This window comes from Pteropus alecto, unplaced genomic scaffold (genome assembly GCF_000325575.1).
Source record: "Pteropus alecto unplaced genomic scaffold, ASM32557v1 scaffold39, whole genome shotgun sequence".
In the NCBI taxonomy this organism is placed as follows: Eukaryota; Metazoa; Chordata; class Mammalia; order Chiroptera; family Pteropodidae; genus Pteropus; species Pteropus alecto.
Window position 1 is genome coordinate 1,533,864 of NW_006443568.1, and position 24,738 is coordinate 1,558,601.

Consider the following 24,738-nt stretch of genomic DNA (forward strand, 5'->3'; position numbering starts at 1 on the left):
CAGGAATGCTCTTGCTGCTTCCCACATGCATGGGCTTCTCTCCCTGCAGCTCCTTAGAGACGTCCTGAGACCTCGGCCCCGACAGACAGATGGCTTCCTTCCTTCCTCTATTTTGCCTTTGTGTCTTCTGCTTTCCAACTAGCCATGATGGAGGTGGGAACCATGCTCTTCATTGTATTTTTAATAAGGCTAGATGGTCTCGAGGAGGAAAGAGGATGAGCTGAAAGGAGCCCTTCATATTTCTCTTTCTTGTGCAACAATCCTCCCCTGACAAATGTGGTTCTTTCCCCTGCGCGCGAACCCCAATCGATTTTCCCTCCGTCAGAATCCCTCAGGCGTTGCCAACCTCCTAATGGTAACCGATGAGGACACACCAGGTTCCTGTTGTGAGCGGGACTGCCAGTGGCCTTGGCATGTCTTGGACCTACCTGCTGCAGGATTAGAACAATTCTGCCAACAAGAATAAAAGCTATTATCTATTGAGTGCCTACTGTGTGCCAGGCACTGTACCAAGTGCTTTGTGTTTGTGATCTGGTTCAGTCTTCTCACTAGTTCTGTGACATCTGTATTATTATTATCCCTACTTTACAGGTAGCAAAACAGAGGCACAGGGGAGTTAAATAACCAGGTCAATGCAATGCTGACACTAGGGAGAGGGGCCAGGACCCGCAGCCTCTGTATGGAAGCCTAGTGCCCTGCAGAGTCACATCTAGGCTTTAACCAATTCACACTCCCCATCGTGGGTTCCTATCATGTGCTTTAAAGGAATGTATCTTCAGATTGTTTCAAGCTGGCCATTGTCTCTGCTTGAGTCTCCTTGTGGGTACCGGGGTAAGGGTCTGGGTTCCTGCCCTGGTGTTTTGTTTAGAGTAAGATAAACAAAAGGGGTTGGTCTGAGCCAATGGCTTGATGAGTTGTCCAACCCCTTGGCCAAAGGCCGGATGGAGCTGTAACCAGGAGGTGGAGCAGAGCGTAGACACGTCAAGGAACCAGGTTCCTGGAGGACTGGGCTGGAGGCAGGAGGTTAGGGCTAGGGTGAGTGCAGAAGCACAACCAGGGTGTCTTTCTTCTGCAGTGGGCACCTCATGTGGGTTGGGAGGAGAAGTTCAGAGGTCTTCGGGGGGCCATTATCATTGTCTTCATCTGTTTCTCATTTAGCTTTGCTTCCTCCTCTTCTCTCTGCCTTCTTCCTTGTCCTCTTTCAATATAGAAATAGCATTATTGTTTTTTTGGAACATAAAAATTCATGCTCTTTGCAAAAAAAAAGTCAGATAGTATAAACGTTTAAAGACAAATGTTAAAAGAATCCATAATCACCACCATCCAGAAATAGACCCACAACATTTGGTGTGTAGCCATTCAGACTTTTTCCGCGTTTGCTGGAATGGAGTCAGATTATATAAACCGGATTCTATTTGAACCTCACTTTACAATAGACCACGGTCATCGCTCAGCATTATCTGTAGATCTACCTTGCCATTCTATGTGCTGTATGGGCTTTCCATTTTAGATGGATCTTCACTTAGTTAGATCTTATCATTTGTACTTTTCTCCTAAGACACCGATATGTATGTCTCAAGCAACTAGTTATGGTAACTTCTCATGTTCTTTTACTACACCTCTTTCATCTCGTTCCTCTCTTACCTGCCCCTGGACTGAGGACTCTAGGGTTCAAGGTGGACCAAGGAGAGGAGAAGCTCAATGTCTTCACAGACCAGGGTGGGTGGTTTCAGAGAGAGAGAGAGTGAGCGAGCGAGAGTGAGCGAGAAAGAGCGAGAGAGAGAGAGAGAGAAAGAGAGAGAGAGAGAGAGAGCGAGAGAAAGAGAGAGAGATAGGGCGAGAGCGAGAGCGAGAGCGAGATGGCATTCTGGGCACCGCACTGGCAGGATGCCTGGTTGTGGGCGAAGGGGACATTGAGAGGTATTGCTTATGCGAGCGGCCGTGCTCTGGGTGATGGACAGAGCTTTCTAGGGTAACTTGACATTCTAGACAAAAACAAATTTCTGGCCCACGAGAGAATGAGATGTCAAACTTCCATTCATCCATCAAATATGTATCTACATTCATTCCATATGTCAGGCTCTGTGCCAGGCACTGGAGATATGGCATGGAATAAATCATGGTCTGTACAAAGTTCCATGGAAAGATTCATGGGAATGGAGAGAAGAGAAGGATTGCCACCTCTCTGGGCCTTCTGGGAGGAAGGCATTTGAAACAGGTGAGGGTGGAAAGTGGAGAGAAGGGGAGGGCTGGGAAGTCCAGATGAAAAGAATGGAATATACTGGCAGTTAGGAGAAGGAGGAGGGTGGTGGGTGGGAATTAACTGATTACGGATGATTAGGACTAGATTTTGAGGATTTTTAATGTTAAATGTCATGCTAAGGGATTTATCCTGTAGGCCTTGGGAGTGGTTGAAGGTTTTGGAGCATGTGAACCATCTGATCCAACAAAGATCTCTCTGGCCACTCATGGAAGAAACTGGGGCCAGGGGACTGGGCATAAGACTCTGCATGGCCTGTGGGAAAGATGGAGAGAGTTTGAGCTAAGGCACACGTGTTGGGGGTGGAAATGATGGGGGCCTGTGTAAGAGGAGATCATGAGACAGAGGGCACTGCGTTTGGTGCAGAGCAGACGTGGGGGGCAGGAAGCGGGGAGGGAAGGGGCAAATGTGAGGGCAGATCTCTGATTGTCCGGGGTGGGAAGCTTCATGAGCAGGCAGGTGGGCGTGTCAGGGTGAGATCAGGACACAGACATGGCAGTGGGAATTTTACTGCCCTTTCTACTGTGCTGCTTAAGGCAGGAAGAGTCAGCAAAAGACCGGTCTTGCTCTGTGTTTTACTTTCTGATTCTCATAGACTCAGAGGCTTACTGTCAAAGGGGCCTTGGAGGTTATCCCACCCAACTCCTCATTTTATGGCTGAGGAAATGTGATGGGCCCAAGGTCATGCAGCAAGTCTCTGGAAAAGCTGGCCACATCCCAGGTGCTGTGATTCCTAGGACAGGCTGGTCCCACCACACCAGGAGTCATGACCAGGTGCAGTAGCAGCTGTGGGCTGTGGAGCTAGACATACCTGGCTCTGCTATTAACCGGTGACCTTGGGCAGGTCCATCATTTTCCCCATCTTGAATGATTAACAGCCCTTGTCCTGCAGAGTAATCACAAGGATTGAACGAGACACTGGAGAGACGTGCCTTGTCTTGTGCCTCAACAAATGTTGCTTCTCACCTTCCTCCTCTCTTCCAAGCTTGGCCTCGTTATTTCCAATCTCCCACCTCAGGGCTAATCTTTTCACTCTTAACCAAGATCTTACAAATTGTCTGGCCAGGATTCAAACGAATGTAAACTTACTACCTTTAGCAAGTTTCTTAACTTCTCCGAGACTCAGAGTTCTTATCTGTAAAATGGGGAAAACCCTAAATTTCTGGGAGTTAAAGAAGACGACATGGGTAAAGCATCTAGCACAGCCTGGGGCACATGTGATCATCTGAATGATCATCTGAATCCCAGGAGGCATCAGAGAAGCTGGGGATGCCCTTGGCAGGGCCACGCCTGCATCGGAAACACCAGCCAGCGTGAGCCTGGCGTTTCACGGGCCCCTCGAGGGTGCCCCCGAGCGGTTTGAAAAAGCTGATTTAGGAGGAACCAGCTCCTCTTTGCTCTGTCTCTTTTTAACTTATTTTGCTTTGATTTTTCCATTTGCTACGAAGCATGTTAGATACCTGCCTCTGTGATCTCTACATTAAATACAACTGACTGTTCAGTGTGAGGAGGAGGCTGTGTTCATTCATGTTATTTCTTTTTTTTTCCTGTTAATGAAAACAGGGTTTTTAATATGTAGTAAGTTACTAAGTAGTCTATTTTTTTTTTTTTTTGGTCTCAATCAAATTGGAAGGGACTGAGAATGGTGAGCGACCTTGAACTGCAGAATGGTGAGTGACCTTGAACAAGGTGGGTACGCCCTCTGGATTCCTGGATCAGCATGTTTGAATTTAATAGGCATGATCAACATATACCATTTTGTCTACTCTAAAGAGCAATCTAGCTTCTCCCATGGAGAATAAAAGCCAAACTCCTTACATAAAAGCTTGCTCCATCCTCAGGGTCTTTGCAAGTGCTGTTTCCTCTACCAGGAATGTTCTTCACTCAGCAAATTCTATAGTTTGCTTCGTTGTTAAGTAAATATTGTTTCTAATATTATAAATATCATTTTTAAGGTTCTAAGGTGTTTTTATTTATTAGAATTGTGTGCAGTTGTAATCCTTCCATCAATACATGTAATATATACAGTAACATTCAAATATCTGATACTAAAATATCTTACTGATAAATTCTAATACTGAAAACAGTAGAAAACAAAACCACTGAGTTTATCTTGGAAAAATCTAAATCCAGGCCATTATTTCACAATTTAGAAAGCTGAGTAATCCAAATTCAACTTTAAGATGATTTTTTCTCTCTCTCTCTTTTTTTTTAAGGCGAGGCAACTCTTGGTTGACCTCACAGATTGCAAGGACCTTGTTAGCTTATGATCCTTTATTTTTTATTTTTTACGCCTATAGCATCTGGTCTTCCTAGGTGGTCTCCCATCCAAGTACTAACCAGCCCCGACCCTGCTTAGCTTCTGAAATCAGATGGGATCGGGCTCCTAAAACACTGATATGTATGTCTCAAGCAACTAGTTATGGTAACTTCAGAGTGGCATGGCTATAGCTGATTTTCTCATTTTTGAAATTTGCTGTGTTGACGTGTGATTTGTGACTTCCTCTAATCTCAAGCTGTTCCTGCATATGACGTACCTCTGAGATGGGACCTTGCAATTGTCTTTGCACTGTGTCCCCATCCGTACTCTGGACCTAGCCTACCAAACCCAGCTTTTTACCTTCAACTTGAGTGTACTTGCAGAAAAATACCCCTAGAACCTTTCCCAAAATTTCGTAATCCACCATAGCTGGGTGTCCCCTTCTGCCATACTCAAATCCTTCTCACCTTCCGTGCAGGCTTCCAGGATCACATAGGTGGCTGCCACACCAGGGGTCCCCCAGCCAGGGACACCACCGTGCTTAGACGCTTATCGTGGCCAAATGTTATTTACAAATGATAAGTACATTTTTGTCTCCTTATCAAAGAGGCCTTCCTGTACCACCTTATCCACAACACCTCCCCTGTCACTGTCCTCTTCTCTGGTTTATTTTCCCTGGCAATTCCCACTACCTGTCATTTCATTATGGATTATTTACCGTGTGTCTTTTAGGCACACAGGGACTGTGTCTGGATTTGTTCACCATAGTCTCCCCCTTCCCCCAGCCCATGCCTGGCCCAGAGTAGATGCTCAATGAATAGCTGTCGAAGGAATGGCAGCCATGGGACTCAGGGGTTGAGCATCTGGGGCATGATGGGAAAGGCACCTGAGAAGGGCCCTGGAAATTTCTCATAAAAGCTTTTGCCACCCAAGCCTTGGGACCTGAAAAGACAAGGAAATGGCAGATGACTCCCACTTTGCCACCAGTTGTGAACAAATTACAGGACAACTGTTTAAGTCTGACATGGCAGGAGTCAGGAAAAGGGGCGAACTGTGTGCCCTGACAGCACTGGGCATTGAGGAAGAGGCCAGGATCACCTGTATCTCCAAATGTCTGCCCCTTGTCTTTTGGGTCTTAACAGAAAAAAAAAACTAGGGGCACAATCCCAGACTCCTTGCTCGCAATCTCTGAGGCTGGGGGTCCAGGGTTGACAGTGGCTTATCTGGGTGACATCAGAATTGCAGCCGCCTGGGTCTAATCTCCCCAGATTGAAGCATCTGTTTGCCTATCAGTTTTGAAGGCACCGCTCATGGTGGAGGACTTTATAGAATCACAAACATCTTCCCCAACCCTGGGCCCACCACTCCCTCTCTCTAGGGCCTTTTGTCCCCAGTGTCTCAAGGCACCTGGAAGCGCCTTGATGTGGAATGGGCACCGGGCTTGTAGTTAAACTATCTGAACAGTGTTTAGGCCCTGACACCTGCGCATTAGGTGAGTTGGGGCAAGTGACTCAGCATCCCTGGGTCTCCATTCTGCCATCTGTAAAACCGTCTTGATTTTTAGAGGGCTATTGTGGGATTTCGAGTGATAAAGTCAGTCAGAGCATCTCAAACGTTTCCACCAAAGCAAAACTAATGGCAAGAGAGAGTAAACAGCCACCCTGGAGGTTTGAGGGTGTAGCTTAAAGCAGCCCGCCACAAGCTTGCAATTTCTTTGAAGTCTTACTGTAGCTTAAAAATTTATGTGCATTTTGCATTCTCCTCTATACTATATCCATGTTGTTCCTTTTAACACAAAGACAGTGTTTTAAGTTATTTACCATTCATTGGGTAATTTTAATGCCAGCAAGATGGGCGGTGTTTATCACATGGCTCTGCAAGCTCCCTGGCCTATGGCTGGGAGCCGCTAAGGATGTGTGTATTCCAGTTTAAGAAGCATTTGTGTAAGAAAAAGTACTCTGGAAAGAGCAAAGCATGTTACATAAAGGTCAGAGAGTATTAATGTGGCTGTTGGCAGCAATGGGAAGAAGAACAGTGAGCAAGATGGATGAAGGAAGGAGACGAAAGAGAAGAGCAGGCAGAGATGGAGGAATAAAAATGGGGGTGGCGGTCGGGCTGGGAAAGCAAAGCCCAGATGAGCCAGGTTCCAGTCCTTGTTCCTAGACCTTCCCACCACCCTCTCCCTTCCTTGATTTAGGGGACCTCAGCAAGGGGGAACATCTCAAACCTCTGTGATCAGTAAGTTACAGAGGATTCCTGCAGAAACTGGAGTGGATTGGGGCCCAGTCCTTGGGGACTGGTCAGGAGGCACAGGGTTAGACTCTGCCCTGGCATTTCTGGAGTTCAATCTCTTCTCCTGCTGACAACCAGAGCTCTAGATACCACTGAGGAGGCTGCTGTCTACTTACTGTCACAGTGAGCCATATGCTCATTGACTCTTCTGGCTTAGGGTGGTTTCTTGCAACTTCCATCCTCCCCAGAGTGCCCTCTTCAGCACTGTGGGTCGGCTCTCCATATTCCTTTCATGGCCCTGGGGCATAGTGTTTGAGATCCCTCCAGTAAGCACTCCAGATCCTCCTCGCGGGCCCTTCATGTAAGTGTTTTCAGGAGAGCCATGGCAATGTCCCAGAATTCCTCAGCTGGGTATGCAGATTAGGCTCCACTGTGACCCAGGCTATGGGTGCAAACCTCCTTTAGCCTCTTTTCTGCTCCTTTTAGTATCTTTTTAAAATTGCTAAGTTCCCATGCAGAAATACGCACACTTCACAATATTACAAAATGTCTGAAAGCAAATATTTCCAAAGAATTGTGGGAACACAAGCAAACACCTTCCTTTCTTCCGCTGTTATTCTGGGCGAAAGCAGATAATGAGTTACCCTTTTCACAATCACTGTTCAGTGGATTTTTGGCTACATTATTCGGAGCAAATATAAACAGGGTAAGTTAAAGGCATGGATTATTGCAAAATAAAATTGGGATACATGAAGCTTAAAACTCTTAATTTTAAACTACTCCTCACAATAGGCCAGAACTTGATCCTCTGTAATTCTTTGCAAACAGCGCTTGCATTTTATTATCGACCGTGTTTTATAGTGGCGTAGGATGAGATTTGGCTCATGTTTTTGCATAAATATAATAAAAGGAGGCTTCCCAGTGAACATAGATTTGGGAAATAGTGTTTACTTTTTTCTCTCAATTCAAAAGAGTGTGAACTGGAAATTTTTTGTTTCAGTAATTTTTCTTTTAAACACAAAGGCTGTGTATTGTTTCTTTCCACAAAGAACACAAGCCAATCTGGGGACAATTATGGTTTTGTATTTCTCTCTGGGGAGCATAGGTCCATACTGAGAACTCGCCAGTCAGCAAACAAGGCTCCATGTTGCCCAGATGGGCTGTGGACTTGGCATGGAGATGGCACCGGGGGCGGGGGAGCGGGGGGGAAGGAGGGGGCTTCAGGCTCAGAACAGGAAGTCAGCCCTCCCTGGGGCAGACAGGGCCCAGGAGCATCCGAAGAGGGTGAAGGTGTCGTGGAACAGAGGCTGATGAGGAAGGGATAGGATAGAGTTATGAGCGGGGCAGGCTTATCTAGTCCTTCCAGAGACCCACTGAGATTACAGGGAGGGGAGATGCTTATTTTAGGTGGGCCCTGGAATCTCAAAGGGGTCACTTTTGGTCTAGAGCAGGCAGGAGACTGTAAAGAAATGGCCAAAATGGGATCAGCCAGGCCTAAGCCAGATCTGAATCCTTTCTCTGTCACTCACAAGCTCTTTGACTGTGGGTACGTGACATCAACTCTTTGAGCCTCAGTCTCCTCATCTGCAGAATGGGATAATAATAGGATTTATTTCAAGATTGTTGTGAAGATTTACTGGAGACAAAATATAGAGAAAGCCATTTGCTGATGCTTAGCTTATACTACCTGCTATTGTGGTTAATTCAAGCTGAGCTGCAACGCCCACACTCAGAGGATTTGACTGTTCTGCACTTGAGCCTCAGTCGGCCTTGCATTAGAATTAGTTATTGATGTCTGTGCTGATTATAGTTAAGAGCTCCCAGAGCGTTGGGGCAGACTTAGCCCGACCAGGAGAGCAAAAATACTCAGTAATCTTGATTTGAATTACACTAAATTTAATTTCTCTTTTTAACTGGTCATTTCTGCCCTACTTTGTGCCTTCCCTTTGTCAAGGTTATTTCTGCCTAGGAGTGGGGCTGGGAGTGAGGTCTTCTTTAAAATTTCTGTTTTGCTCTGGCAGTGTTTTGTTTTGTTTTGTTTTGTTTGTTTTGTTTTAGAATGCTCTTCCTGCAATATGCACCTATTACCACTAGGTGGCAGTAGCACCCCAGGTCAGTTTTTGGAGCCCAGACACAGCAAAGAGGATTTCCATCCTTGGGAGACATTTAAAAATGGATTTCTATTTATTAAACCAGTTTAATGAGATTAACCTACTCACCATCCCCCAACTTTAAGTATGGCAAGCATCACAGGCGCTAATGAGACAAAATACAAAGTGTTTGGTACACTCAATTTTCTTTTCTTAACTAATCCCTAAAGAGTGTAAAATCCTTTAGAGAAGCCTTTCTCTTCTCCTAACACCCAGGTTTGCTCCACTTGGTCTCACTATTCCCCTTAGATTCCTTCTGCTCTGGCTTATATTCTCTCTTTCAGGCCAGTGTCCGCTCTGAGCTGTCCTCAAAGCCTCCTTGCTCTTCCCATCCATGGTCATCCGCAGGTGGACACAACTCTAATAGTCTCTGGTTTCAACTTGGTGCTGAGTGCCACCTTCTCAGGCGGTCCCCATTCTGAGGCCCTGACTCTGCACCCAGAATCTCGGCTGGAAGAGGGCACCTCTGGCTTCCGAACACCCCCGTCTCCAATCCCCAGCTCAGGGGGAATCCAGCCTCCCAGGCACCTCCTAGGTGTTGGGACAAACTTGGCGTGAACTATGAGGACCTAAGGGCCCGTGATCAGGGTCCCCACCCATATTCCTAGGAGGCCTGGGGAAGCTGGTTATGCAGTTAAACCCTACTCTGCTCCTCTACAGGTATACACATCAATGCTCACATGCGCACGTGCACACACACACAAACACACACACACACCACATATATAATATAATTATTTACTTTAAATTGATTACTGGGCCAAATTCGGCTCTTGGGCTCTGAGTCTGAGACTGAGAGACCACGGGCACAGCGTGATAAGTGCGGTGAGGAAACTGTCCAGGGGACTGTGGACCTGGACAGGTGTCTCTGACCCTGGAAGAGAGAGCCTGGATTCTGCCTGGAGAAGTCATTCGTCCATTCAGCAAGGATTTCTGCCTTCTGCAATGCGCAGAGCTCTGTGCTGAATGCTGGCGATTCGTTAGGCAAACGAGAGAAGCGCAGCCCCACTTCGTGGAGCATGTAGCCTAGCAGGGGAGACAGACATCCTGCTGCGTTACGCTGCTTATGGTTTGGTAAACTGTGTTGTGTTATCTGAGGAAAAGTTATACAATGCAACGAGAGTCTGGGATGGGTCAGGGAGGAAGTGGTGTTCAGTCTGAGATCTGAGAGATAAATAGGAATTTGTCTTGTCCATCTACCTGGCCAGCTACTTATTCCTCCAAAAGTGAACTAAATGCCCAATGAAGAGGGCCTAGCTCAGGTAGGGTCATGATCTGGAGAAGGGGCCATTTCTCAGGGGGGAGTCCCATATGATTAGTGTTGGATCCTTTTCCTGCTGTGGAATGAGCTGGACAGAGCAGGAATCCACCGGGGGTGAGATGAGGGAGGAGAAGGGTTTCTCCTTCTCTGACCTGGGTCACATGCCGTGGGAGCGGTGGGGGCCCAGGCTGGCAGAGGGTAGGCCCTGGAAATAAACTGAGAGGAGCAAACAACTCATTCAGAGAGCATTGAGAGGATCCCAGGCCAGTGTTTTGGGAAGGAGGACTGGAAGAGAGAATGGAGCACGGGCTCCTGGCTCCAGGGGTGAAGAATGTCCAGGTTCCATCTTTGAAGCCTCAGATTGAGTAGCGCTCATAGTGGAGCATGAAGTTCCTTTCCACTATTCACACTCCCTCCGGTTTGGCTCTTCTGAGCCCTGGGTCTAGGCCGAGTAGGGGCGCTGGCATTGCCAGTGTCCGCTCTGAGCTGTCCTCAAAGCCTCCTTGCTCTTCCCATCCATGGTCATCCGCAGGTGGACACAACTCTAATAGTCTCTGGTTTCAACTTGGTGCTGAGTGCCACCTTCTCAGGCGGTCCCCATTCTGAGGCCCTGACTCTGCACCCAGAATCTCGGCTGGAAGAGGGCACCTCTGGCTTCCGAACACCCCCGTCTCCAATCCCCAGCTCAGGGGGAATCCAGCCTCCCAGGCACCTCCTAGGCGTTGGGACAAACTTGGCGTGAACTATGAGGACCTAAGGGCCCGTGATCAGGATCCCCACCCATATTCCTAGGAGGCCTGGGGAAGCTGGTTATGCAGTTAAACCCTACTCTGCTCCTCTACAGGTATACACATCAACGCTCACATGCGCACGTGCACACACACACACAAACACACACACAATTATGCAGTTAAACCCTACACTGCTCCTCTACAGTTATACACATCAATGCTCACATGCGCAAGTGCACACACACACACAAACACACACACACACACAAACACACACACACACATACCACATATGTGCTCTCCATCATGTGCACGAGAATTCAAGCATATGCACACACGGGTCTTTACCCAGACACACCTACCCACACCCAGACCCTTATGCAGGCCCCTCACACAGGCACACAGCACACAGCTACTGTTGCACGGCACTGCACGCTTGTGCAGGTTCCAGATATCCCGATACACACATCTGAATACACATCCCCGGCACTTATCTTTTCTTACACGTTGCAGATATTTCACTCCCTCCTGCCTTCACTGATGGACGTGCATTTGCACTCACACACACGCATTTGCACTCACACGCGGGCACACACCAAGGACATGAGTCCTCTCAGGCACACCCCGCACCCTCCCTGAGCACAGACACATGAAGATGCTTCCCAAACGCCCATGCGACACCCCCACTCACCCTAGACTCGCACACTGCGGCAGATCCCCCCTCCTAAATGGGACTCTGGGCCCCGTGTCCCCGTAAGTGCGAAGACATCCTGACATGCACTGCCACACGCCCCTCGCTAAGGCGCCCTCGAAGAGCAGCTTATAAAAACATTCTCTCCGTGATGGAACGCTTCCTTCGGGCCTCTTCGGCTTGTAACAGATTAAAGGCGAACAGGCATTTGTCACGGGGAAGTGTACCCAGTTGTGCTGGAAAATGGACTTTTCGATGAGTGTGAGAGCTTGAACCTGTCACAGAGGGGAGAGCCTGTGTTATTGCAGCCTGCCGGGCTGCGGTGGCTGTCGCCAGTGTTATCGGCTGTGGCAGGCATCACCTCCGACTGAAAGGATCCCATTACGGTAAGTAATGGCTTAATCACAGCCAGTTTGTAATGGAGATGACCTCGCCGAGTCCCACTGGCCTCCCCGATGGATTGCGCCTCTCCACACCGCCTCTCCACACCGTGACTAACAGCACTCCGTTCTGCTCTCCTGCGGAAGGGCCACTGGGTCCAGCTGGGACGAGCAGCAGGCAGCGCCGGGGGAGGCAAGGGCAGGGAGAGGAGGAAAGATGCTGGAGACCTGTGGCCAACGGTCCGGAGCGGGTGGGGAAACTGGGACCCAGACGGGACGCCCCGCAGGGCCCTTGTCTTGGCTTCGTTTTACTCCCCGCCTTTTCACAGAGTCTCGCATTTAAAGCAGGATATTGACGACAGTAAGCACTTCCATTTGATAGATGTCAGGGTCTGTTTTGGCACTTTCCATGCTTCCTCTTGCTCCAGCCCTGGGAAGTACAGTTGCTTATTGTTCCTACTTTACAGATGAGGAAACTGAGGCTGAGAAAAAACATGTGACTAGCCCAGGGTCATGGAGTAAGGAAATGACAAGACTATGACTCTATCTTGGGGCAGTGTGCCTCTGAAGCCAACGTTCTTGGACATGGTGCCCAGAGAGATTCCCATCAGGCTTTGGGTGGCCTCACGCCTTCGGGGGTCCTAGAGCATTCTCCTTCTTAAGCAGGGTGGGAGCTGAGTCTTCCTCATCCGTATGTTCACGTGCCAGGGAAACTTTTGATTTCTGCCTGGAGGCTGTATGTGCCAGGTGTTTGACCATCCATCCATAGCCAGCCATTGTGGGGGCCTGAAGATCACTTTAGCCTCAGTCCAAGGTCAGGAGTTCCCCAATGAGCGCAGGAAGGCTGGCCATGCTACTGTCTGGACTCTATGTCCTTGAGGTTGACTGGGGGGAATCCTGGGGCTCAGGATCTCAAGGCATCACCCCTGTTCTTCCTCCAGGTCCTGTTCATGCTACTCGGCCAATTGTCTAGCAGGGCCCAGGACAGAACATCTGGAGATTCAAGTGAGAGAGTCAAAGGACTCTTCTTGCCCTGCCTTTGCTCATGTCTTCAGGATTATGCTTAGTGTCTGGGGAAGAGCTTGAAGCTTAGAAAGATTTGAGGTTGAGTCCTGGTTCCACCACTTGCTGACAGCATGACCCTGGACAAGTCCCACACCTCCCTGAGCCTCGGTTTCCCCAGCTGTACAATGCCTAGATCTGCCTCATAGAAGGCTTATGTGATATCACGTATGTGGAGTATCAGAAAATGAGCCTGCTACCTGGTAGGGCCTGGCGAAGATGTGAAATACCTTCAGCAAAGCTTCTTGGAGAAAGGTCAGGCAGTGGCAGAGTCGGGTCCCAAGAGCGTGGTCTTGATAATTCATAACAGGATGTGATGATAATGATGGCAGTTAACATTCGTCGAGATCTTACCGTGCGTCAGGTACTAGAGCCTCCCATGGATTTCTCATTTAATTCTCCCCAAAATCTAGGCCAGAAGTAATAATTAGTGTTCCCATTTTACAGATGGGTCAAATGAGGTTAGTGCTCTTGTTGGTGTCACATAGCTAGAAAATGGAGCTCCTGGGTACAAACCAAGGCCATCTAAGTGGGGGTGCCTAAACCCCTGAACTCTATTGCATTTGTAACATTTGGAAAGCCCCAAAAGCCTGTTCTCTCTGCCTTTGGAACACAATGCAAACACTTCTTCATTGCTGTTGAGTGCCAGAGTCCTCAACACTCCAGTTCAGGGCAGGGTTGGGGGACTGTGGTCAGTCAGAGGGACAAGGAGTGAACTTGAGCCATGTTCAGGAAGGCTCTGAGGGGGAGACATGGGTGGGAGGCCCTGACTCTGAGGAGCTTGCAGAGGAGATTGCAAGAGAGCCAGTCTGGGAGAGGCCAGAAAGGGGTCTGTTAAGGGTGCACTTTTTTTGCAGGCTGGCTTCTGGAACGATGCTTATCTGCAAGGATGCTGAGACAGAAGCAGCCACCTAGTTTCATTTATTTAGCAACATTGATTAGAGGAATATTTATTAAGTGCCTACTATGTATCAGGCACTGGGCCAAGCAGCCATTGAGTTTCGTTTGTCGTTGAGCACCAGAGCATTTTTAAGTGCCCACTATGTACCAGTTAGGTGCTGGGATTCAGCGGTGAGCAAGACTGATGTGATTCCTTCCTTCCTGGAGGAGAGCCAAGGAGGTGCAGAGGCAGCCCAGCTCAGTGCCCTCAGAAGTGGTTACTGAGGTGCCAGGGACCTTTGCATCCCCTTCTGTCATCCTCATCACAACTCCATGAAGAGATAATAGAGTGATGCTCATTTCTTTCAAATGAGGAAGACACATCTCAGAGACGTTAAGTGACTTGTCCAAGGTTGCACAGCTGGTAAGTGATGGAGCTATGCCCTGAGCCCAGATCTGCCAAAAGTCTGTGATTTTAACAACCACCCATGTGGCCCCACTCTCTTGCCTACCCGCACCTTCCCTGCAGGTGTGGGCCACCTGCGGAAGTGGAGTTGGGGGCGGGGGTCACCCTGCCCTCTCCACCTGGAGGGCTGCTTTCTCCTCTCCCGCCTCCCCCTCACCAGCTTCCCCCAGCCCCCTCGTCTGGGCCTTACCTTCTCTGCAGTTGAGGAGAGCTTATTCTCATGCTAATTGCAAAACTAATTGTTCTTATTGCAAAATCCATTATATAGTATATTTATATTGCAGATAATGAGCTGTTTGGATTAAATAGCTCACTAAAAGTCAATAAAAAGAAATTTGCTTCACTGTTCCTCCCCTCATTTTTCACCAGCACCGTTAACACAGCCGTCCTTCTCCCTGAAGGCTAGAATTCATTAAAATGCCTGGAGCAGCGAGGGGGTGTGGCTGTGTGGTTTTTTCCCCTTTCCCTTTGAAAAGGCTTCGGGAGGAAAGGGCTAGAAGACAAGAAGCAGGTTTTCCTCTGGTTTTAGGAATGTGGGGGTCACTAACCAAGGATACAGCATACCTTAATTTCTAGCAGAATCGAAGAGCATGGCTCTCTGGGGGTCTATGTGTTGGGGGTGTGGGTGGAGACCGAAGATTGAGCTGATGGCACTGCCACCCCTCTGTGGGGTAGGGGAATTAGCCAAAGGCCCCAGTACTGGGCTCTGCAGAGTGAAGGGAGTCTATGCAGCCTGGCCTGGGGACAGAAACCAGGGAGCGAGAAGACAGCCCAGGTCACGCTTTGGGAGAGTGAATATTGGGTTTGAAGTCAAGGGTCTGGATTTCCAGCTTCTGGCTCTTCCTTGTACCATGACATCTTTTGTAGCTTCCAGAATTTTCCTGGTCTACCTATTTCTCTGGCCTTGGTTCTAAACCTGATGGTGGCTTGTTTAGGCTGAATTTTACCAGGAGGAGGGCTAGTCTGTGAAGTTCAAGGGTTACTAGCTCAGGCCCTTCTACAATCACTGTGTTTCATTTCCTAAAGTGTGGGTTTCTCAGGAAGGGCTGGTGTTAAGACTTGAATCCAGGTCCAGGCCCTCACCATACTATGGCACTGCTCCGAGCAATCAAAGTGGGGGCTGAGAGGAAGGGCCTGTTTCTTGTTTCTTCCTAGGAGCCAACGTCGCATTTGGTCTGATAAAATGGAATGATCTGGGGTGAGATGGTCTGGATGGGGGCTGCCAGCTCCCACAGCAATTAGCCTCTTCTCATTCATTCATTCAATCGATAAGTATGTATTGAGTGCCCGTGATGGTCAAGACATTGTGTTAGGCCTTGGTGATGACTCTGAATAAAAACTCACAGTCTTTATTCGCACGGAGCTTATAGTCTAATGGGAGTGCAGAGACAGATCGGAGTCAAATAATCACATAGATGAGTGATTCGTTAAAACCAGGGCAAGTGCTTAGAAGGAAAGGAGAGCAGTTCTAAGAAAGGAATCCTTGGAGGGCCTCGCCTGGATGGTGGGGCCAGAGATACCTGGAGGACACGACACATGGGCTGAGCTCTGCAGGGTGAATGAGTTAGACAAAGAAGGGGAGAGGGAGGTGCCGACAAAGGCCTGCCCCAGGGAGGGGGCACCAGGCAGTAGTGGGTCAGTAAAAAGGCCAGTGAGATGAGGCTGGGCTGGTGGGTTGGGCCTTGCATGTCGAGAAGTTAAGGAGTTTTTTTTTTTTTTTTTTTATTGTAGGAACAACAGGAAGCCACCGGGGGGTTTATAGCAGTGGGTTGACAATGACCTGCGCTTTGAAAAGTTCACTCTGGCTGCCAGTGACAGAGGTAGCACTGAAAGCTTTGAGCTTCACAGAAAGGAGGTGGAGCTGGTGGAGAGAGAAGAACAGAATAGGAGCCCAAACCTTGGAAAGGATGGGGGAGAGGAAACTTGCCCAAAGGAAATCAAAGTTGTACTAGCAAGGGAGGAGAGATGCTGGCTATCTTCCCATTCAGTGCAGTGCTGAGAGGAACATAATTTTGGGGGCAGATTATAAACGCTCAGATGACTGTGGTGTGGGACCTGGCTCCATCACCACGGAGAGTTCCCCAAGCCATTCTTCAGAGTGTTGGGGGCCTTGGTGGCATTGCTAGGGGTGCTCAGCTCAGGGCTTGCAGGGTGGGTAAATTCTCCTGGTAGCATGGTAGACAAAGAGATGCCAGGTCATTCCTTCATGAGTGCCCAGGGCTTGTGGGAGGGAGAAGCTCTGGCATTGACCAGCCTGGAGCAGGGGCTACGGCGCCCAGCCCCCTTCCCCGAGCAAACAGGCTAATAACAAAAAGAAGGCAGCCTAAGAACATCCTGCTATGGGCAGCTGAAAGGATGTAATCTATGGCCACCTTTACTTAACGACTTCGAAGGCAGATGGAAAGACAGGGAGCCAACTGGATGTGGGAGCAACTTGGGTGTAACTGAAATCAAAGGCAATAGAATGTGGTGCCACCCCTGCCCCCATTCCGGGCCTCAGCATCTACAGAGACACTAGAATGGAAGGGCTTTCCCGGGAGGACACAGAGGCTCCAGGAAGCTGGGTCCGGCAGAAGAGGCACAAGAAGCCCCTTGCAGCCCAACCTAGCCCAGTCCAGCCCCTTGGGGGTTAGGGTCTGAGGAGCTCAGGGTCTCTGCATTATGATGCCCCTAATACCCCCTCCTAAGGGCCTCCCAGGAGGAAATAGCGACCTCTTTGAGCCTCAGTGGCACCCTCTGCGTGGGTCTGTGTGTGCCCTGGTTTCTCACCTACTCCTTCAGAAAGTTATGAAGTTGGCATGTGGTGTGTAAGTGGGGAGCTAACAGACACGGTCAGCAATGGTTGGTTCTTTCTGCTGCATCTCTGAGGTTGCTTAAGAGTTGAATATGGGCCCCCTTTGCTGGGCAGGTTTGAGATTGCCATGCTTAGGAACAGGGGCATGGACAAGCTGGCTTTCTTGTTGCAAGCTCTTCCTCATAAGTCTCAGTGGGTACCCTGGATGTGGGCAGAGGTCATTGCCTAATGACTTGCAGCCAGTAGTGTCTCGCTCCTACTTTGAGCTATTTCGCTGCCCTTGGATTTGGTTCTTCCGTGAGTGTCTAGATCTCCATTGATGGCCAGTTCCATGGGGGGGGGGGGGGGGGAGGGGCTTCTGCCCATCCTTTTGGGCACAGTTCAGAGCAAACAGTAATAAGTGTTTTCTTAGTAAACAAATGAGTGGATGAATAATGACTGACATTCTTAGAAGCCTGTGACTGGTGCAAGGAAGGAGTAGCTCCCACTAGGAGGAGGAAGAGGCCTGGTTGCCTAGGTCCTTGGGCTTTGGGAAGGGGTGAGGCATTTAAGGGGTTTTATTTTCAATAACCAGAAGTGAGAATGGGAGCTTGGAGAAAGGCAAGGGCTGTTTTCCTGGCATACAGGGTAAAAGCTTAGTGTTTATGCAAATGACCAGGTTGCAGAGTGTGGGGGTACCTATGGGTCAGGAGGGTCTCGGAGAGTAACCAGGGCACAGCTGAGAGTCTTCAAGTGCTACTGAGGTAGAGGGAGCCCCAGGATGATTCCATAGACTTCAAGGAACACAGTGCACTGATATGCCTGGTGAGTCTGGAGACAGGAGAAGTGTGTGCATGTGGTGTGTGTGTGTGTGTGTGTGTATGTGGGGTGTGTGTGTGCGTGCGTGTGTGTGTGTGTGATTATGGCTCTACAGTTTGAAGAAATGCCTGAAGACTCTGGGTCTGGGACTCCAGGAAGCATTTGGGTTTTTTTGGGGGGGAAGTGTTTGAGTAGAAGGTGTGGCCCTGTGAGGTGAAAAGGTGCCCTGGGACCCTGGGGTGCTGGGGAAGACAGACAGGGCCTCTGAGAGGGCAGGTGCAGGTCTATAAGATGTTGAGGGAGAGATGTTCCTTTAACCCTTATCTTTCCAGCACTGAACAGAGTGGCTGGTCAAGGAGAGATGCTGAGGCTGAGGGTTCTTCTCCCTTCAGTTGGGATAAAAAGAGAGTATATTCTTTTTCAATTTCTTCCTTAGCAGCTCTGCATAAGACAGGAAGCAACTCATGGAACACGCATGAAATCAAGTGCATCCAATGGCACAGTGAGTGGAGGTGACTAGGAGGCTTCACCCTGAGCCCCCAGCCTTCCCCTCTGCCTTTCACCTGTGATATGGAGGATTCGACACATGAAACGTGGGGCACAGCACTGGACTCACTGGAGTGGGTGGGGGCTTCCAGGGAGGAGAAGCTTACGGGCTGGGAGAGCTGGGCCTTGGGCCTGAGGGACGCTGTCTGGGTTCTGCCCTAGAGAGAAAGGAGTGAGGGCCCAGTGCCCTGGCGTCAGGCTCACAGCTCTGTAAGGGAGACAGATGGGAGCGTGGGAATGAGAGGAAACCAGCAAAGGCAATGAGAGAAGATTTGTGAGTATGAGTGTGCCAGGTAAATGTTTACTTCTCTGTGTGTCAGGGTAAGCATGCACTTCTCTGTGTGTAAGAGTATGTACTTCTCCCTGTGTGTAACAGCAAGTGTACACTTTTCTGTGTGTGTCGGAGTAAGTGTGCACATCTCTGTGCGTGTAAGAGTAAATGTGCTGTGCTGCGTGTGAGTTTATTCTAAGTGGTAGAGAAGCTGTCAATTAAGATCCGATACAGAGTATGTGTCTGAATTTGTGTGTCTGAGGGTTTCTGTGATGTGTAAACTTTCATAAAGTGTCTCTCTGAGTGTGTTTGTGTCATTGTGTAATGAGTGTTGTGTGTGTGCCCCTGTTGCATGGTCCAAGGGCGGTATGAGTTGTGCTTCTTCGGGGGAAGGAGTGTGTGTGCGTGAGTGTGCCGAGTGGCAGGAATGACAAATGATTAATCTATAGAAATCTATATTCTATTCTTCCATGCGTCCACTTCGCCCTTCTCACGCTCTCATGCATCACCTCCGGAAATTCATCACCCGACTCCCCGCCAAGGACAGGCTGTGAGCAGCGAGTGCTCGCCTTATTGATGGACTTGCCTGTGTTTTTTTATACATTTGGATATACAGAAGAGAGCCTCATCGTTCATTTTCTCATTCATTTGTTCCTTCATTCAATCACTGGTCCAGCAAATGGTTCGTGAGTGCCTACTGTGTGCCAGGAATAGTCCTGGGTGCTCAGGGTATAATGATGAATAAGATAGATATAATCCTTATTTCCTGTACGTTACTGGCCGGTGGGTATTCCAGATGGTACACAGGCAGTTTCAGGAGAATGCCATGCAGGAGGTAAGGGGGATCCAGAAGAATAGAGGAGGGGTGGGAAGTTAACTTGGGTGGGTGTCACAGAAGGTTCCAGAAGGAAGTTACACCTCAGGGGAGCCCTAAAGGATGATAGAACCAAATGAGAGGGAGAGGGTAGGTTGTACTAGGCAGAGGGAACAGCATATGCAAAGAGCCAGGAGCAAAAACTTGCCTCTTGGGGGAAACTAAGAGTGGTTTAGATGGCTAGGGCTGGGGTGTGAAAAAGAAAGTGGCAAGAGATGAGGGCCCAGAGGTGGGCAGGGGCTGTGGAGAGTTTCCAGCGTCCTGTTAAGGAGGCTGGATTTCACCCTGAAGGCAATGGGGAGCCATTGAGGGTTTAGGTGGGGGTAACATGATATTGCATTTTATAAAGCAATCCCTAGTTGGTGGTGAGGAGTCTAGACTGGAAGCAGGGAGGCTGCTCTAGCAGGTTCAGGAAGGGATGGTGGTGGCTCGAATTAGGGTCGTGGTGGAAGGTGTGGAAAGATGTGGGCTAAGTCCAGAGATATTTTGGAGATGGAACTAAGAGCTTGGTGATAGATTGGGGTGAGAGTGGCAAGCATGGTTTCTGGGCAAGTTATTCTACTTCTCTCAGCCTCATGTCCCCCATCTCTAAAATGGGGATGCTTCATAGGGTTGGCTTGAGGCCATTTGACTCAGTCTCCATTTCTGACCACCACTGGAGTCCTCTCTGTCAATGGTTTGTCTATTCTTCTTCTCCCACTGCTCGGACGAGCTACCTTCTCCAATCTGCTCTTTTCTCTCCAATCTGCTCTTTTCTAGAATGTTTTGGGCTCCCAGGTGGGTTTTCCTTAACCTACATCCCAGGCAAACCCTGGTGCCAGTCCTAAAATCCTGCCGCTTTTAGCCCCTACAGTCATTCAGACACATCTTTTGTCCACAGCTTGGCACATAGGTTCTCAGAGAGGAGAGAATCCGTCATCTACCCTTGCTGGTGTCCAAGAGGCCACAGACACATGCTAGACAGCCTGACTCTCTATAGGTTACCATATCCCACTCTACTCAGCAGGTGACTTCCTGTTCTTAGAGATTATCAGGGAGACAAGCTTCTTCAACCAAAACATGAGGTTCCAGGCTCTCCTCCTGGGGGAAAGAGCACTGGCCAGGCCCCAAGAAAGCCTGCTAATTTTTCATCCGGCTCTTGTGTGGAATGACAAAACATTCAGAGATGAGCATTTACTCTGATCCCCCTGGGACAGCCAAACAACTTCTGATCACGGAAACCTTGCTTCAGTTTATTGCTTCTGTACATTTGAATAATGTTCCATTTTGCAGAACAACAATCCTTCTTAGACACAGGCAGAGTTGACACTTATCACAGCTAAAGTATTTTGTTTTTTCCTTTTCCTCCCTCTCCCTTCCAAGTGTGCATTGTAATAATACGGTAAAGTCCGCAGTGCAAAAGCCTCTCCTCTGGGGTGTGGCAATGAGAAACGCTATCGCATGGGGGATCTAGCTGTGCAGAGAGCGGGAGGCAGGAGGGCTTCTTGGCCAGCCATTCTGCCTGGGTCTTTGATGCATTGCTGCATTTGCGCAGGAAATGAGACCGTGGGCAAAGGGGATCAGCGTCTCCTCAGGAAGAACCAAAAAGTGCCAAGGAGAAGGCCCTGAACACTTAGAATATTTTCAAATTACGTAGGTGATGGCGGGCACGACACGATGGGGGCGCGGGGTGGGGGAAGACGGCTTGTGTTTTTTTTTGGAGCGTTCAGTCACAATTTATCATTATTCAATTTTTTTTCCCTTGGGTTTTCTCTCACACACATTTTTTATTCCGATCTGACAGCTAAATGAGGAATCACACTGCCTACGTTATCTGTTTTGTTCGGGAATTAATCCGGTCGTCAAACACGGACTGCCAAGTGGTTAGCGTGAGCAGAGACTGGCTGTGCCATCTCCCAGACAGCCCCAGTGTCAGGGGGCCCCCTGCCAGCAGGTCTGAGGACCCTCCTGGCAAAGGTGGCCCTGAGAGGTTATGAAAGTCCCCGAGCACTGGCCACAAGGTCCTTGGCAATCGAGTGCCTGGAGTCATTAGAAGTCAATAACTGGAGGTCATGCTGTCCCTCCCTCTGCCTCTGGCAGCTTTGAAAAGAGAGGCACAGACCCCTGACTTCGGTGAAGGGGTTAATCCAGCTGACCGTTGTCCTCTTGGGAAGTCCTTGCAATGCGTAACTCTTTCCTACTGCAGCTGGTCTCCTTGCGTTAGCACCTCAGCAAGTTTCTGAAAACCAGGTCAGACTTCAGCCCAGAATGAAAGGAAGGCAGGAGGCCTTGGGGAGCGCATGTGGTCTTTCAACACGGCCCCACTTTCTGGCCTTTCTCCCTCCGTCTCCCCTTGTTCTTTCCTCCTCCTCTTATTTCACGTTCTCCCCTTCTTTCTCTCTCCTACTCTTTCTCCCTCTCTCTTTTTCTCCCTTCCTTCTTTCCTCCTCCTCAATTTTTGTTCTCTACTACAGCAAGGAACAAGATCCGATGGTGAAACAGATTGTCCTGGCCTCTGCAATCAAATGACTGCAAATGAGGTGAATTCTGGGAAGGAGAGGCACAGGGCGATCCCAGACTGAAAGATGAGCTACAGGAAGCCAGGTGACAGAGAGAGCGAGGCTCAGGGATGGGAGGACAACGCCAGGCAGAGTCACGCTGTCTCGGGACGCTGGGCTCCGATTTGGAGGTACACCTCCGCAGTTTTATTGTTCGACCGATGTCAGCCTTGCTCTTAAGACCGTCAGTGTGTGAGAGAGGGACCACGCCTGGTCTTGTTCATTCATGCAGCCCAGCTCTGAGCACAGAGCAGGTGGAGGTGTTCACAGGTATGTTGGCATGAGTCCATGAAGAGGTGGAGAAGAGGGATAGTGGCCATGAGCTGACGCTCTGACCCCACCCAAAGTCCCCAGGTTCTTCCGTAGCTGTCAATTTCCGGCCAGTAACTGGTGTTCCCAAAATATTCTTGTCTCTACCTGTCACCTTAAATAGCCCCCGGCTTGCGTAGAGGAGGAGAGGACTATTGCACAATAGAGGGAGGTAGCACTGCAGCCAAACCCCTGGAGCACAGACTCCACAGCCACACATCCTGGCCCAAAGCCAGGGCTGCTACTTCCTATTTCTGAGACCACTGGGCCTCAGTTTCTTCCTTGGTAAAAAGCAGGTTGTCAGAATATGCTCTGTTTCTTAGAGATTCAATGAGGATGGATGAGACGCCGTGTAGCTGGGGCCTGACACATGCCTGCCTGTTTATGACTGTTCCAGCCCTGTTTTAACAGGGGGGCTGAGAAACTGATCCCAGCCTCCTCTCTTCTGCTCCAGGCCCCAGAGTGTTCTTGTCCTTGTCCTTCTCTGGCCAGCTCGGTGACCTCCAGGTCCACGTGTCCTTTCCTTCCTTCCAGCTTGGCTAAGTGGGGATTCTGGTGAAGAAGCAGATGGCAGCTGGGGCTGAGTGTGACAGTGATTACGCTGCAAAAGGGTGATAATTTATTCTGCTCAGCCTTGATTCGGAGTTGTAAGGGGGAAATCTATTACTTCTGGAAGGCAAGGCTGAAGGTGACCTCTCCTCCCTGACCTCTAACAGGCAGCTTGCCCTTGTTCTCCTGGGTCTTAGCTGGGGGAGGGTGGGGAGAAAGTTTGGAAGGACCCCAGGGAGCCTCCCTGGGCAAGGACCAGCAGGAGGTTTTGGGGATGAGGGGTGGGCTGCAGGCTTGGGCTGAGAGAGAGGAAGCTGGGAGGCGGCGGGATGGCAGGGCCCAGGCAGAAGGGATGGCGGGCCCAGGAGTGATGCTCTCAGTTTCTCTGACTTGGCTGGGGTACCTCGCCTGGGCCTTTCCCTCATTAATCTACTCGTCGTCCATGTGAGTGTCGGATGTCTTCTAAGCAGTGGGGAGAAAGATGTAAAACTAATCCCCACTCTAATAAAAACAGCCTCCCGATTAAATATGTATGAACACATATTGATTTGGGGATTAAACAGAAAAGAAAATTGAGCCTGTAATTGAGCCGGGGAACATGTACAGGGTGAGGCTTGGGATGTACTTCTCCAAACACACCTGCTGGGCCGAGGCCTGGGCTGCCAGGGACAGGGTGTGGGGCTGTCCAGTGGCACCCTGGGTGCTTTCCAGCAGGAGGTACTAAAGCCTCCATCAACTTTTGGAAGGGCCTCTGCTCTTTTCCCAATTTTGGGAAATTCCAGGGGAGGATTGTGCTGTTCGGATAGATGTTTGCGCATGAGGCTTTTGTTTCAGGGCAGCTGGAGAGGCAGGCATCCATCTGGCCCTCAGGGAAGACAGTTTATTGTTCATCTGCTATATGCAGGTTCTGAGACAATGGAAGAAGCTGAGCTGGGATTCAGCCCACAGCCTCTGACTCCAAGTCGAAGGTCGTGTTTACTACAGGCCAGATTTGGGCAGTCAGATTATACTCGAGCTTGCAGAGCTGTAGAATAATGAATCTTCAAAGTTGGAAGGGCTTTTGACCTTGAGTCCAGCTCCTTGCCCCACACTGATGCAAAGTCATCTAACTTCTCCTTGGATGTTTCTAGGGATGGAGAGCTCACTATCTTTAAATGAGAGCTGAGGACTCTTGGAAGGAACCAAAGCACATTTTGCTATCATGTCCATCTCTGCTCATTGGGTCAGAAAGAGGAGGACAGGGGAGAATGGACTTGTAATTGTTGAGCCCCTGTACACCAGGCCTTATGCTTGGCAGTCTCACATAGACTACGACTGTTTAGCTTCCCAAGGACACTGTGACATCTATATGATGATTTCTACTCCACAGCCTAGAAAACAAATTCAGAGATTTTAAGTAATTTGCTAATCATCATCACCACTATTTAATGGAAACCATTTATTGAATATGTACTTTATGTCAGCCACTTTAGACACATGCCAATTCTCATAACAGCGCTGGAAAGTAGATATATTTTCTTGACTGTACAGAGAGGAGACTGAGACTCAGAGGCTGGAGATGTGGCCATTTCAGTGCACAGCCAGCCACAGCTTGCCTGACTCTGGCCATTTCTTGCTCTGTCCAGGGACGCGGGGTCTTCTGGCTTCTTACTGTTAATGCCTCAGGATTCTCCCAGCCCCAGCCCCGT